The sequence below is a fragment of the Rhinoraja longicauda genome, chromosome 6 (genome assembly GCF_053455715.1).
Source record: "Rhinoraja longicauda isolate Sanriku21f chromosome 6, sRhiLon1.1, whole genome shotgun sequence".
Classification (NCBI taxonomy): domain Eukaryota; kingdom Metazoa; phylum Chordata; class Chondrichthyes; order Rajiformes; family Arhynchobatidae; genus Rhinoraja; species Rhinoraja longicauda.
The window spans coordinates 44,857,289-44,873,279 of NC_135958.1; positions in this window are offsets into that span (position 1 = coordinate 44,857,289).

Below are 15,991 nucleotides of genomic sequence, written 5' to 3' on the forward strand. Positions count from 1 at the left end.
GCAACCTCCTAACATCCTCTTCGCAGTTCAAACTGCCATCCAGCTTTGTGTCATCCGCAAACTTGCTAGTGTTACTTCTAATTCCATCATCCAAATCATTAATATATATTGTAAATAGTTGCGGCCCCAGCACCGAGCTTTGTGGCACTCCACTCACCACTGCCTGCCATTCTGAAATTGACCCGTTTACTCCTACTCTTTGCTTCCTGTCTGCCAACCAATTCTCTATCCATATCAATATCCTACCCCCAATATTATGTGTAATTTTGCTCACCAACCTCCCGTGTGGGACCTTATCAAAGGCTTTCTGAAAGTCCAAATACACTACATCCACTGGCTTCAGGAGACTTCATCCATTTTATTTGGTACATCCCCAAAAATTCCAGAAGATTAGTCAAGCAGGATTTCCCCTTCATTAATCCATGTTGACTTGGACCAATCCTTTTACCACTCTCCAAATGCGCCGTTATTACCTTTAATAATTGACTTCAGCATCTTCCCCACCACCGATGTCAGGCTAACTGATCTATAATTCCCTGTTTTCTCTCTCGCTCCTTTCTTGAAAAGTGGGATAACATTAGACACCCTCCAATCAATAAGAACTGATCCTGAATCAATTGAACATTGGAAAAGATCACCAATGCGTCCACGATTTCTTGAGCCACCACCTTGAATACCCTGGGATGCAGACCATCAGGCCCTGGGGATTTATCAGCCTTCAGTCCCATCAGACTACCCAATACTATTTCTCACCTAATGCAAATTTATTTCAGTTCCTCTGTCTCCCTAGATCTTCTGTCCACTAGTACATCTGGGAGATTGTTTGTATCTTCCTTAGTGAAGACAGATCCGAAGTACCTGATCAACTCTTCTGCCATTTCCTTATTACCCATAATAATTTCACCCGTGTCTGCCTTCAAGGGACCCACATTTGTCTTTACTAATCTGTTTCTCTTAACATACCTAAAGAAGCTTTTACTGTCCTTCTTTATATTCTTAGCCAGCTTCGCTTCGTACCTCATCTTTTCAGCCCGTATTGCCCTTTTTGCTGTCTTCTGTTGTCCTTTGAAAGTTGTCCACTCCTCTAGCTTCCCGCTACTCCTTCAAAGGGCCATTCCTGTGCTGTGCTGTTCACGATACACTCCAACCATGCTTGGGTGGGGCATGGATTGGAAAGGTTCAACGAGATATCTAAAGACCAAACACTGTAAAGTGGGACTAGCTTAGATTGGGCATCTTAATTGGCATGAATGAGTTGGGCTAAAGGACCTGTTTCTGTGCTGTTTGACTCCATCAAACTCTGCCTCCCTGATGAGTAAAGGGATGCCCTGATGAATATCTCTTTATCATCATTAAAGCAAATCTCTGGTCTTCAGTGCATTTTTATTTGTGGGAGCTGTGCATGAGTAATTTGACTAGCACGTTCCCTCAAAATAGTAACAGCAATCTGAAAGTATTTGATTGATTGTTAGAGCTCGGATTTGTGAAGGGCATTGCATAAAGGTGTGTGCTATTGTGTGGGGTCCATACTCCATGTCATGACCATCCACTTCCATGTACAATGTCAGGCCCCTTACACTCAACATCTACAAAACAGAGCTCCTGGCCGTTCTATACAACACCACCCTCTGACAATGAAAATCTGTACAAGACCACGATAAACAGGCTTCCTATCAATAAAGGAAAATATCAGCGATGGAATGAATCATCTTTTTTATTGTTCCAACACCACCATTGGTGAGCAGGTACATGGATAGGACAAGTTTAGAGGGATATGGACCAAATGCAGGCAGGTGGAACATGTGTAGCTGGTTGGGCCGAAGGGCCTGCTTCCACACTGTATCACTATGAATCTACAACACCACCATTGGTTGATGAGATGGGTATTTGATGATGAGTACCCTGTCCTAAAGCTTGTACTCCAATGGGCAGCCCTCCTTCTGAGATCTACACTCCTTATGTAGTCATCTCCAGCCATTGGAGAGTTACCACCAACTCCATCTCCACAAAATACTTGCAATTCACTTGAAGAGTAAGTGGATTAATGTCAGTGCCATCTTCTAAGTCAATAACCCAAACAATAAGGCTCCAGTTCCATCCAGTCAGTTGCGTTAAGTGGATCACACTACTGCAGGTCGAACACAATGTATTTAAAACAAACACCCTGTAATCTCTATCAAAATAGGAGTAAAATATTTGGGTATGTTCTCAAAGCCTTCCAAAGTTCCCCACTGACTATTGGGAATTTCTGGCAGGTGGTTGCCGAAAACTGAAATTCAGGATGATATTGAGAATGAGGAACACCCAGGTTTATAGCAGATCAAATGCATCATCACATAAGCTACTACCCATCCATCCATCCATCCACTTACTGTTCCATGTATAGCAAGTTAATGGGTCCCACACTGGCCTTCCCAGTAACCCTACTACTCATAGAAACAATCATTGAAATGCTAGAAGAACTCAGCCAGTCATACAGCATCTGTGGAAAGAGAAACCAATTATCGTTTCCAGTTGAAGACTTCATCAGAACTGTTTCCACGGTGCTTGACTGCCTGAGCTCTTCTTGTATTTCTCTTTTCATTTCAACATCCAGCATCTGCAATTTTATTTTGTTTTACAGAACTCCCAGAACTTGTTATGCAGGAAGGAACTGCAGATGCTGGTTTACACTGAAGATAGACACAAAATGCTGGAATAACTCAACAGGTCAGGCAGCATCTCTAGAGAGAACTTATCCCAGAACTTGTAAAGAGCTTGTTAGGGTGCAGAGAAATGTTGCCATGACTCAAGGGCCTGAGCTACAGGGAGAGGTCGAGTAGGCTGGGACTCCTTGGAGTGCAGGAGATGAGGGGTGGACTTATAGAATTGTATAAAATCATGAGAGGAATAGGTAGGGTAAATGCAGAGTCTTTTACCGAGGTGGGGAATCAAAATCAAAAACAAAAACAAAGGGGCGGAGAAAGATTTAATAGAAACCTGAGAGGCAACTATTTTACATAAAGGCTGGTAGATATAATGAATGAGCTGCCAGAGGAGGTAGTTGAGGCAGGCATAATATTTAAAAGACATTTGTACAGGTACATGGATAGGATATGTTTAGAGTTATAGAGTCAGAGAGTCATAGAGTGTGGAAACAGGCCCTTCGGCCCAACTTGCCCACACCAATCCTGTCCCCAGGGATATGGACCATCCGCAGGCAGGTAGGACTAGTGTAGATGGGGCATGTTGGTCAGTGTGGAGAATTTGGGCCGAAGGGCCTGTTTCCACGCCGTATGACTGTATAACTGGAGTTTAAGCAAGTAATTCTCGTTTCTGACGAACTGTCTAAAGAGAAAGTAAATGAAAGCTTTTGCTACAACCAAACAGAATGCCTTTTCCAGTATGAAGGCAGAGTTCAGATTCACCCTGCCCAAAATGTTAAGATGCTTTATTAGTTTCTAATCAATGAACAGAGCATTTAAAGTTACTTCATAAAAAATCTCCATTCCTTCTCTCCAGATGCTGCCTGTCCCGTTGAGTTACTCCGGCATTTTGTGTCTATCTTCGATTTAAACCAGCATCTGCAATTCTTTCCTCCAAAGTGTTTTATTTTAAATTCAATATCTTTCATTCTGTGACCTCATTCAGATCATCAGAGATTAATAACTCCATGTTTACACTCCTCTGAAAAGTCCAGGAAAATGGATGTTACTCACATGAATGAAGAAGCAATCGCAATACCTCTGTTCCAAGGTGTTTTGTTATTCAACGTTTCACATTGTTTAAGTAGTTAGAGATTGTGAGAAGAAATTGTGGCTTGTCAGTGTTGGTAAATGTATTCTGATGGGAGATTGTGTTTATTGATCAGGAATCACTGGCTTTGACAGAGTGCAATGTGATGATGATGGTGAATAGGTTGATGTTCCAAAGCTATCAGGCTAGTTTCAGAGTGATGACTGGTCAACAGATGGCTGAGCGAAATAACTGTGACCTTGTATCTATTGATGTTATTTCTATTCCTTCTGACATATCTCACCTTTATTTTCAGTGAGGCTGTATTTATTCCGACAATATGAAAAAACATGAACCTCTGGCACCTTGAAAAGAGAATATTGAAACACTGAATTAAAATTCACAAATCGATGCACACTAATTGGATAACCCCTGAGACAGGTTGTGGAGATTGCAACAGTTAACTCATGCCTATTTACTGTGCCTGAAGTGTGTTTCATTTATGCTACCTGCTCTTTTAAATGATCACTTCATGACCTATATTTATCATTGACTGTTGCACTCTGGCATGGCTATTGATTCTTAATCAATAAACACAATACTCTCTTCAAACTACATTTATTAACCCTGTGACTAACCATTCCCAAACACAGTGGTGCAGCAGTAACGCTACTACCTCACAGCGCCAGAGACCAAGGGGCAATCCTGACTTTTTTTTAATATAAAAGTTTTATTCCAAAGAAAAACATACAAACATACAAAGTGAAATGTGATCAAACAAAAGCCGCCTGTATCGGCAGTTTACAAAATAAACAATTATTACATTAAAATCCCGCCATCTCTGTCAACAATACATTCGACCCCCCGCGGCGACCAGCGTTCACGGAAGGCCTCCTGAGTCCCCGTGGACACCGCGTGTTCCCTCTCCAGGGACACGCGGGCACGGACGTAAGCCCGGAACAGGGGCAGGCAGCCGACCTCTGTGAGGCCATCGACTACCCGCTGCCTGGACCTGCGGATGGCCATCTTGGCCAGGCCCAGGAGCAGACCAACAGGGAGACCCCCTCCTCCCTCCTGACCCTCCCCCCTCAGTACCGGGTGCCCAAAAATTAAAAGCGTAGGGCTAAAATGGTGCCAGAACTTGAGGAGCAGCCCCTTCAGATACTGGAACAGGGGCTGCAACCTCACGCACTCTGTATACAAATGGTACACGGTCTCCTCCTCACCGCAGAAGCGACAGGCGGCAGACGAGACCGTGAACCGGCTCAAGTACCTGTTACAGGCTATAGCCTTATGCAACACTCTCCACCCCAGGTCCCCGATGTAAAGCGGGAGGACCCCCTTATAGAGAGACCTCCACTGGGGACTGCTCCCGCCGTCAGGTGGTAACACGGACCGCCAGGGCGTGTCGTCGAAGACGAGAGCGAGGAAGTGGAGAGTGTGCAGGAGCAGCCTGTACAAGACGTGCCTCTCCGGGTCACGGAACGGCACGCTGTGCATCTCGGAAAGGCGGCTCATATTGCGTGGGGCCGGCTCTGGGCCCGATGATCAATTCCGACAGAGCAGGGGTAAGCCCAGTCGGAATCGCTCCACGCACACGCCTCTCCTCGACACCCACCGTGACAGGGTGAGGACCGGACCCCTCACAACCACAGCACCCCCTCCCCCTGAGGAGCAGCGCCCTGGCTGAAGGTGACCAAATTCCTGGCTCTCAGGAGATCACGATAAAAACCGGGCAACTCCCGCCTATCGCGCTGACTCATGCTCGCTGCCGGAAGCCGTGATCCCTCCTGGAGGCAGCGCCCCTGGCAGAAAAAGTACGTGGCCAGCGAGTGCCATCTGGGAGGGCACTCGGAGTACACGTACCTCTGCAGGGTCCTGAGTCGGAGGGCCGCCACCTGAGTGCGGATGCAGACCAGCGCCTGACCGCCCTCCTCCAACGGGAGACTCAGAACCCCAGCAGAGACCCAGTGGTTCCTCTCACCCCAGAAGAAGTTAACTAACCTCCTCTGTATCATGGCGATAAAACGAGAGGACGGGACCAGAGTGGCCAGCCGGTACCACAGCAGAGAGGCCACCTGCTGGTTTATGACCACAGCCCTACCCCGATATGATAACACACCAAGGAGGCCTGACCAGCGCCCCACACGGGCGACCATCTTCGCCTCCAGCTCCTGCCAATTCGCCGGCCAAGCCCCCTCAGTGGGACTCAGGTAGATCCCCAGATAGAGGAGGTGCGTGGTGCTCCACGCAAAAACTGCCATCTCCTCCGGCAGGGAGTCTACCTGCCACTGACCCACCAAGAGCCCAGCACACTTCCCCCAGTTGATCCTGGCGGAGGATGCGGCTGAGAACACCCGCTGGCACTCACGCATCCTCCGCAGGTCAACCGGGTCGGTGAACATTAGTAGCACATCGTCGGCATAGGCCGAAAGAACCACCTCCACCCCCGGCACCGGCAAAGCCAAACCTGCCAGCCGCCTCCGTAGGAGGCACAGGAATGGCTCCACACAGAGGGAATAAAGCTGGCCGGACATGCTGGCCTGGCCTGACGAACCCCCCTCCCAAAGTGAATGGGAGCCAACAAAGAGCCATTGACCTTGACCAGGCACTCTGCAGCAGCGTATAGGAGCTGGACCCGGGCCACAAAATGGGGTCCGAATCCAAACGCCCGCAGAGTCACGAGAAGGTAGTCATGTCCCACCCGGCCAAACGCCTTCTCCTGGTCAAGGGAGAGAAAGGCAACTGACTGACCAGCCCTCTGGCACAGATGGATCAGGTCCCGGACCAGATGGATATTGTCCGGGATGGACCGGCCCGGGACTGTGTAGGACTGGTCGGGGTGGATCACATGGGACAGCACGGGCCCCAGGCGATTGGCCAATGCCCGTGCAAAGAATTTGTAACCCGTACTGAGAAGAGAGACAGGGCGCCAGTTCTTCAAGAGGCGGAGATCGCCCTTCTTGGGCAGCAGGACGACGACTGCCCTGCGCCACGAGAAGGGCATCTCCCCGGTCGCCAGGCTCTCCCCCAACACCTTCATATAGTCGCCCCCCAGGACACCCCAGAAGGCTCTAAGAAACTCCACGGTCAGCCCATCCAGCCCCGGAGACTTGCCCCTCCTGAGCTGGTGCAGGGCACCAGTCAACTACTCCAGAGTTAGGGGATCATCGAGGCGCTCAGCCACCTCTTTGCACACTATGGGTAAGCCCTCCCACAGCACCCCTTGTGCCTCCCCACTAGATGTTCCCTCGGAGAACGGAGTGTCATAGAACGACCAAACTGAGGCACCGATCCTCTCCGGATCCGTGACGGAGGAGCCATCGTCCGCAAGCAACTCGACAAACTGCCTGCGGGCACCTCGGCACTTCTCCAGGGAGAAGAAAAAGGGGGAGGCGCGGTCCAGATCGTGCAACATCTGGACTCGCGACCTCACATACGCGCCCCGGGACCTCCTCAGCTGCAAGTCCCTCAGTGCCCCTTTCTTTTCCTGGTACTCCTCCCACTCACACGAGTCCCCCTCCGTCTGACCCAGGCGAGACTCCGAGTCGAGCAACTCTCTCTCAAGCCGTCCGATCTCGGAGTCCCGCCCCTTGGTCGACCCCCTCGTGTAGCCCTGGCAAAACAGACGGACGTAAGCCTTCCCTACATCCCACCACTGCCTTAGGGAAGGGAAACGCCCCTGCCTTTTCCTCCACTCCGCCCAGAACTGCTTGAATGAATCCAGCAGCCGGTTGTTGAAGTGCCTGCACTGCCCGCGTGCGCGTCGGGATAAAGTCCACTCGCACCAGGCAGTGGTCCGAGCACGGCTCCAACCGCATGGAGGCTGCCGAGACACAGGACACATAGGCCTTAGACACGTATACACGGTCAATACGGGAACCACCCCCCTTAAACCTGTACGAGAAGGTGCCGGAGTTGGGATGGAAATTCCTCCAAGCATCTACTAGCTCAAAAGAGTCCACCAACTCCCTTAATGTCTTTACCGCTGCCGGATCGCGCTGAATGCCAGAGCAATCTCTCGCCTCAAGGGTACAATTAAAATCACCACCAAGGTAAACACACCCCCCACGATTGATGGTATTCAACAACGCGGTCACTTCTTGTGTTAACCGCGTCTGCATAGCACCGCTCTTGGGGGCGTACACATTAATAAAGTGTAACGGCATGCCATCCAGGCGCACGGCCAGATACAACAACCGGCCTGGTACAATGTCCTGCACCTTGACGATCTCCGGCTGGAAAGATGGGGCCAACAGGAAGGCCACTCCACTCGAAATGGAGGTGAGATGGCTCATGTAGACCCCCCCTTCCCACTCCAGGAGCCAGGTGGGCTCGTCACTAGCCACAGTGTGTGTTTCCTGCAGGAAGCTCACCGCGTACCTCCCGTCCCTCAGCACCGAGAGATGGTGAAACCTATGGAGAGACCCCCTGCCCCCATTAATATTCAGGCTGGCTATAGTAAGCTTCATTTTGAATGCGCACAAGAACTTTTACCAGCCCCCCGTGATGGAATGGAGCCTCCCCGAGTCCTCTGCCCTTTCTTTAGGGACTTAAAAAGCTCTTGGAGCTGGCGCCGCTCATTTTTCGATGCACCTGCCTTGTTCTCCTTCTCCTGAAGGATGGCATAAATGGACTGCAAGGGTACCGTCAGGTCTGACCAGCGGTCAACAGCCAGATCTGCCTTATTCCTCTTCCCTCTGCTGTCCTTCGGAAAGCTCCGGAGTTCCCAGATATCAACAAGCCGACACACGGGGCTGCGGGTAGGACAGTCCATCAACTCACTGTCGCTGGACTCCACGTCCCCCTCCTCCTCCCACTCAATGTCTGAGCCCGAGTCTGGATAGTTCTGACTCCCAGCCGCCTCGCTCACCCCTCCCTGTGAGGTGGGTGGGTCGGCCACATCACCCGGTCCCTCCTCTGTCACCATCCCACCCCCAGGATCAGTGACGGGGGCAGGTACCGGTACCTCTAACTGTAGCAAGCTGCCTGGTAAATGGCCAGGCTCCTGCACACCCCCACCGCCCTCTGTAACCGGATTGGGGGCAGTGATGTCGGAGGAAGTCTCCGGGGCGGGCAGTGAGAGGGTACGTCTGGAGTCCGACCGAAGGACACGATACGAAACGGCCCTGTCCTCCTTCGCACCCAGGGCACCCGCCCCAGCACCGTCACCCAGAGAGTCCCCGTCCCTCACCACCAGGGGAACCACCTCGCTCTGGCCCTCAGGGGGCAATGTTCCCAGAGTCTCCCCTGCTCCCTCAGCCGGTGGGGCAGCACACCCCTCAATAGGACTCGTAGCCTCAATGGGGAGCACAGGCTGGGGACCCACCCCCACACTCAAGTCCCCCCCATCAATCTTCCCCTGGTCACCCTCTAAGCAAGCGGACGCAATCCCTGGGGGAACAGCCCCCTGGGGTAGTGTGTCACCACTCTCAGGTGGTCCCTGCACTACAGAGGCATCCTCCTGCCCACAGGAAGCGTGCACTGGGTACTCTGCCTCAACAGGGGAGAAACGCCTCCCTTCAGGTCGCCCCTGACCTTCAGGGCCGTTCTCCGTGTCAGAGGACCCACGCCTCCTCCTCTTATAACCACTAGGGTGCGGTGGTACAGTCAGCTCCATTGCTGAAGCCTGTTCCTCCGCCCCACCATCTACCTGCTCATCCTCTCCAGCCTTCAGACCCTCAGGCTACCCTGGGCTAGGCTCAGAGGCGAGCTCGATAATATCTACTGCCGGGGGACCCTCATTAAGGTGACCTTCTGCCTGGCGTCCCGCTTGAATGTTCTTCTTCTTGTTTTTAACTTTCTTACTCTTCTGTCTCTCCCAGTGCCCCTCATCCACCCCCCACACTGCACCGGCATCCTCCGCCACAGGTACGGGACATGGGGGTGGTGGGGGAATGGAGGATGGGGGCAAGGGAACAAAGTCATCACGGGCCACCGTGGTAGAACCAGCAGCCCCAGATGGGCCAGCACTGCCTTCCTGGGCCACCTTGGTAGAGCTGGCAGCCCGGGGCTTGGGACAATTCCTGCGGAAATGCCCCACCTCTTTGCATGCATGGAAGCGTGCTTGTCGAGTTCGACTTCGCGTTCGCAGTCAGTTGGATGACAATAATCAGAGACGGCACAGACTTTACCTGTTAGTTTATTAGAGATCTCGTTGACAGGTTTCTAAAAGCACACACAGAGTTGCGGACTCCGGGGCCAGTGGAAACGTGTCACACCAGCCCCTAGAATTAAGCCCCTTTTATCCCCCAAAACCGCAGAATTCACAGTTATTTACAAGTATCACAACCAATCAATATTGGAATTAAGTCAGTTTTCCCTTATACGGCCAAGTGTTGGAACAAAGTCAGTTTTCCCATATAAGGTTCTAACATGCTATTATTCAAGGTTTAGTCGGCGTCTGTTTATTGTTTATGTTCTTTATACATTGTGTTTTTCTCCTCTGAAGACGAGCTGGAACATTCTGCGGTTTGGGCTACTGATTACTAGTAGCTTTAGCAAGCTCAGCATTTTTGTGATTACGTAGCCTCAAGCAGGTGTGTGAGAAAGGGAGAGCCTCAAGCATGTGCTTTAACCTAGCACACAATGCTGCAAAGCCCATGCTGAAGCAAAGAAAAAGGACAGATCTCCACATTCCCCCATTTTTATCATTCTATGATAACTATAAAGGTATAAATCAAACGGAAGGCTCATTAGAGGCGAGCTTATAGAGTCATCAGAGTTTATTCCTAACCTCATGATGCTTTATTAGCCGGATAGGCTGTCTAATCTCGCCTCTAGTCCCTACTCCTTCCGCCGGATTCTTATACCCTTACCCCTCCTGGAGACTAGTGGTAAACATCCCCATAGCTCTGGTTTCTCCCCAGAACAATTAATCGGATGTACTCCTCTTCCACTAACTCTCCTGCCACCTGCTCATTCAGCTGATCATTCGTGAGTCCTCCCATTGAACTTTCATCCTCCTTCAGCATGGGACACGTTTCCCCTGTTTCCTCCATTCTCAACATCAGCATTTTGTGGGTATTCCCAATCCCCTCCATCGTTTGCATGAGCCTCGCAATTATACATTTAATTACTGCAATGCCTACAAACACACATATTAAGATAATGCCGAGATATATAGCAATATTAATGAACCAGTTGTACCATGTGCCCAAACCCCAATCTCCCCAATCCACTCCTTCGGTTATCCCATTCAGGAAAGTTCGAATGTCATCCTTGGATAAAATAACTGGGATTCGAGACTAGGGTGGGGGTCGTAAGAAGAACTTGGAAGGGTCCTTCCCACCGTGGGTCAAGGGACTTCTTAGTCCAATTTTTAATAAGGACATAAGAACCAGGCGTGATTGGAGAAGGGGGAGTATTGGCAAGTGGAGTACCAAAGGCAGCGCGAACCTGTGAATGAGCAAAATGCAAAGCTTTAGTTAGGGCAATAATATAAGTGGTAATTTCGTCAGTCATATGGTGGAAATGCACCGGCGCCGGAGGAGCATCATTCCAAGGAGTGCGGAGAGGCCGCCCATAAACGATCTCCGCAGGCGAGAGGGCAGTCCGACCTGCGGGAGTAGTGCGAATCTGAAAAAGAGCTACAGGCAACAGTTTTAGCCAAGAAGAACCAGTTTGTTCAATTAGTTTAGCGAGTTTGGTTTTTAAAGTTTGATTAGCTCGTTCGACTAGGCCAGCAGCTTGTGGCCGGTACACGCAGTGTAGTTGCTGATGTACGCCCAGCTGGGCGCACATTTCCTTGTTAACCGCTGCAATGAAATGCGGACCATTATCAGAACTGAGGCGAGCAGGAATGCCAAAACGAGGAATGATTTCCTTAAGTAACACTTTAACCACCGTGGAGGCTTTGTTATCAGAGGTCGGATAAGCCTCGATCCATTTACTAAAGACATCAATAATAACGAGTACATATTTATAACTTTGACACCGTGGAAGTTCAATGTAATCCATCTGTAGGGTCTCAAAGGGACCCTCGGGCAGAGGGGTCTTGCCCGGGGAACACGGGGCCCCTTGACCCGTGTTATGGCGGAGACACACAAGGCACCGTGCACTCACACGGGATGCCAATTCTTGGAGCCGAGGGTGCCACCAGGTGTTAAGAAGCAACAAACTCGTTGCTTGTGCCCCGCAGTGAGTGGCCAGACGGATACATTCAACCACCCATAGGGCTATTGTATCAGTCATACAGGTCTGACCCACAGGTGTGGTCCATAGCCCCGTCACTTCATCAATTCTACAGCCAGAATTGACCCATAAAACCTTATTTACATCAGGAGCGTCCTCCTGTAACCGAAGTACTTCTTGGATGGTTGGCATAGGTGTTTCAGAGGTTGACCGTCCCTTGGGGGGGTTAGTGGACAATCTCATCATTTTTGACACAACATTAGTCCTACTTCGTGCAGCTTGTTTGGCTGCAAGGTCGACATTGTGATTTCCGAGGTCGACGGGGGATGTGCCAGAGGTATGGGCAGAGCATTTAATGACAGCGATACTTAGGGGCAATTGAGTGGCTGAGAGGAGGGTAGAAACGAGGGCTTGATTAGAAATAGGAGTGCCTGAGGAGGTGAGGAATCCCCGGTTCTTCCAAAGTTGGCCAAAGTCCTGCACCACGCCAAAAGCGTATCGAGAGTCCGTATATATGTTAATGCTTAATCCCTCCCCCATAATACAAGCCCGAATCAGGGCATAAAGTTCGGCCTTTTGGGCAGACACAGGTAGATCAAAAGCCCCAGATTCTAAAAGGCGATTATTGTCAGTAACTACTGCATAGCCAGAGAGATGCTGACCGCGCTCATCCAGGGAGGAACTGCCATCAGTGTACATGACCAGGTCAGGATTGAGGAGCGGTGCGTCGGAGAGATCAGCCCGTGGGCTAGTGTCTTCTTGGATCAACTGGAGACAATCATGCCCAGAGGTTACTTGATCGAGAGGTGGGTGATCGAGAAATGTAACAGGATTGATGTTAGAGCAATATTTAAAGTCAGCTGGGGGTTATTCAACACAAAGATCTCATAACGGTTTTGTTGTGCCGAAGTCAGATGTTGGGTCTGCAGTTGACCGAGTAAGGTGGTAACCGAATGGCAACTATAAACGGTAATGTCTTGCTAAAGTGTGATGTTGGCTGCAGACTGGAGGCTATTGTAGATTGCGGTAAGGATCTGAGTACATCGCGGGTAGCCCAAAGCGACAGGGTCCAGTTTGGAGGAATATCAATGGGTTTTCTGAGGACCCCACGACAGGCGTTAATGATGGCATCTTCTCTTATGTTTGGGGCATTACTGATAGCATTTGCCATAGCCGCATGATCCTGATGCCCCCCTATTATCTCGACAAACTTCAGCCATTCCTTTCGATTCAGGACCTGTCTGACCAGGGACCATAAATCTCTGTTATCAGCCTGATACACCGATATTGTAGTACGTAGCCAGTCGCAGAATGCCTGGGGGATTTTTTTCTGTCCGGAGCACCATTAAGGAGGGAAACAATTTCATGCGGTTTCCAAGGAATGTACACTTCTATGGTATTGGTTGCTGCTGCACCCCCACCGGGCAGAACTACCCCGGCTCTTGGATTGGGCACATGACGTACAGGGAGTTGCCGATTAGTATTTTCCTCATCACTAGACCCAGACGAGTCTGTGTCCGTATCCCCCTTATGAGAGGGGCTCCCTGATCTGGGACGTACCGATCGTTTAGCCTGGACGTGCTGCGGGAGTGCGGTGTTCAAATCTGCGGTCGTTTTCAGATGATCTTTACTCCTTGTCCCCTCACATGGTCCTCGGTGAAAAGTCACCACATCTGTATAGCCAGGTGGAGGGGGGCGATCAGCGGTAGGGTATATGGTTGTGGGAGTAGGGGGTGCACTGGGGCTGTGAGCCAGGTCCTGAGTTCCTGATTGGAAGCCTCTACTACTCAGGCTGGGATAGGAAAGCCCGCCACCGGTTGGGTGTCTCAAAACCGGAGGGGGTGTTTGGCTACTAAGGGTGAGATACAATAGACCCTCGTCCCATATGGAGTCATCCCCCCCCAACCTATGCCAGCCATTGAATTGCGCAATCCTTTTGATTGTACATCTTTAGTTGGTTTAGTTACGGTCGCACGCTTCCGTTTTTCTTCTCCCACCTCCTTTTTTAAAATGTCAACAGTTTTAGGGCTTCCTTCGTCTGTCAATTTAATGCCCAATTTTACGACGTTGTCCTGCCAACTAGATAAAATATCCTTATCCATCTTTTCTTGGCAAAATTCCCGCCACTTCTGGATCAGAAGTTTTGCTTCCTTACTGCGGTTTTGGGTCCAGATAAGCTCCTGGGCTTTTTGACAGTCTCCAGGTCATCTGACCCCCCTAATGGCCACACAGTAGGTCCTAGTTTCTTATTAAGGGCCCCCGATAATAGTCAGAATTGTTTAACATATTCCGGGAGCTTATCACATAAAAGGTTAAGAGGGGACCTGTCGTCCGAGGTGGTGTCTATTACGTTCCCCATTTGTATTTTATATATGTTTTTCTTATCAACAAAAGGAGTTGTATATTCCCTGAGTTTCCTCTCGTGCCTTGGCAGCCCACTTCAGGGTCCTGACCTTCACGTGGGGGATTTCCCCTCTTAACAACCGGTCTAAGGCTGGGTGTTAGGCAGAGAAGTACTCCCTTGTCCGATATACAACTCTTTAATTTTAACTCTTTATATACAACACATACAACACACTTATGCTCTATAATTTACCCGAGGATCATTATTGGTTGAGTCTTATTATACCTTTTGTTCTATGTCCCCTAGTGAGACACCTTATTAGCTGCTAACGCGTTAGACCTTTTTAATCTTTAGAGGATTGAAACCTCAGGGCCTTTAACCCTCATTTACCATTTAGACTCAACGATCCTTCCTAAAAATCCTTACCCACCTGTCCGTCCAACTGACCCCCGAGATTCCGTCACGCAGATTAACACATCAGCGGTGATCGGTGGGTCATAGAGGAGTCACAAAGACGGGGAAAATAGAGTGGCCAAATAAGATACTCACTCTACTGGCCAATTCCACCGTTCTTCGATCCTCGTGCCCTCAAGTCTCAGCCACTATGTATCGATCTTTGTTGTGGAATCCCACCGTTGCCACAAAATGTCGAGTTCGACTTCGCGTTCGCAGTCAGTTGGATGACAATAATCAGAGACGGCACAGACTTTACCTGTTAGTTTATTAGAGATCTCTTGGACAAGTTTCTAAAAGCACACACAGAGTTGCGGACTCCGGGGCCAGTGGAAATGTGTCACACCAGCCCCTAGAATTAAGCCCCTTTTATCCCCCAAAACCGCAGAATTCACAGTTATTTACAAGTATCACAACCAATCAATATTGGAATTAAGTCAGTTTTCCCTTATACGGCCAAGTGTTGGAACAAAGTCAGTTTTCCCATATAAGGTTCTAACATGCTATTGTTCAAGGTTTAGTCGGCGTCTGTTTATTGTTTATTGCTACTGATTACTACTAGCTTTAGCAAGCTCAGCATTTTTGTGATTACGTAGCCTCAAGCAGGTGTGTGAGAAAGAGAGAGCCTCAAGCATGTGCTTTAACCTAGCACACAATGCTGCAAAGTCCATGCGGAGTCTAGTGGCTGAAGCAAAGAAAAAGGACAGATCTCCACATGCTTGGCTCGTGTTCCAAAACACGCGATAGCAGAATCCTTCCCATTCAACCTCAAAACTCCCCTCCATATCAATCCCCGGTGCCAGCTTTATGTACACGCGACGATTGAACTTTAATACATGCTGCATCTCGGGATCATCCAACCTATGCAACAGTTTGGTGGGCCCAGACCGCACCTCCCCCAGCTTAGTTACGTGTGGGAGCAGGAGCGCGTCCGGAACATAAGGGGGAACGTTGGACAGCATGACCGGCAGCACGGGCTGTCCCCATGGGTCCACCGCCATGTAAATCCCAGCCACCGTGATCCCCCTTTCCAGTGCGGTAGCCACCGACTGCTCAGTCTTTAGGATGACAACAGCCTTCCCACTGACCACCGCGCCTGCGACTATGGCCTTCTTGCCAACAGTCTCCCCCAGCGCGGTTAGCACAGCCTTGAAGGTAGTGTTGCCCTGCAAGGTCACTTTCGCCCCATGTATACGCCCCAACGACTCATGGCCCTTAGTCACGGAGACTGCCGACCGTATGGCAGCTGCATAATTCTTAGGGGCCGCCATCTTTAGGGCGTGGAACAAAACAAAATGTCTCAGTATTTTATAAGTCAAAGCAGTCTTTCTGTTATTGCTGCACCTC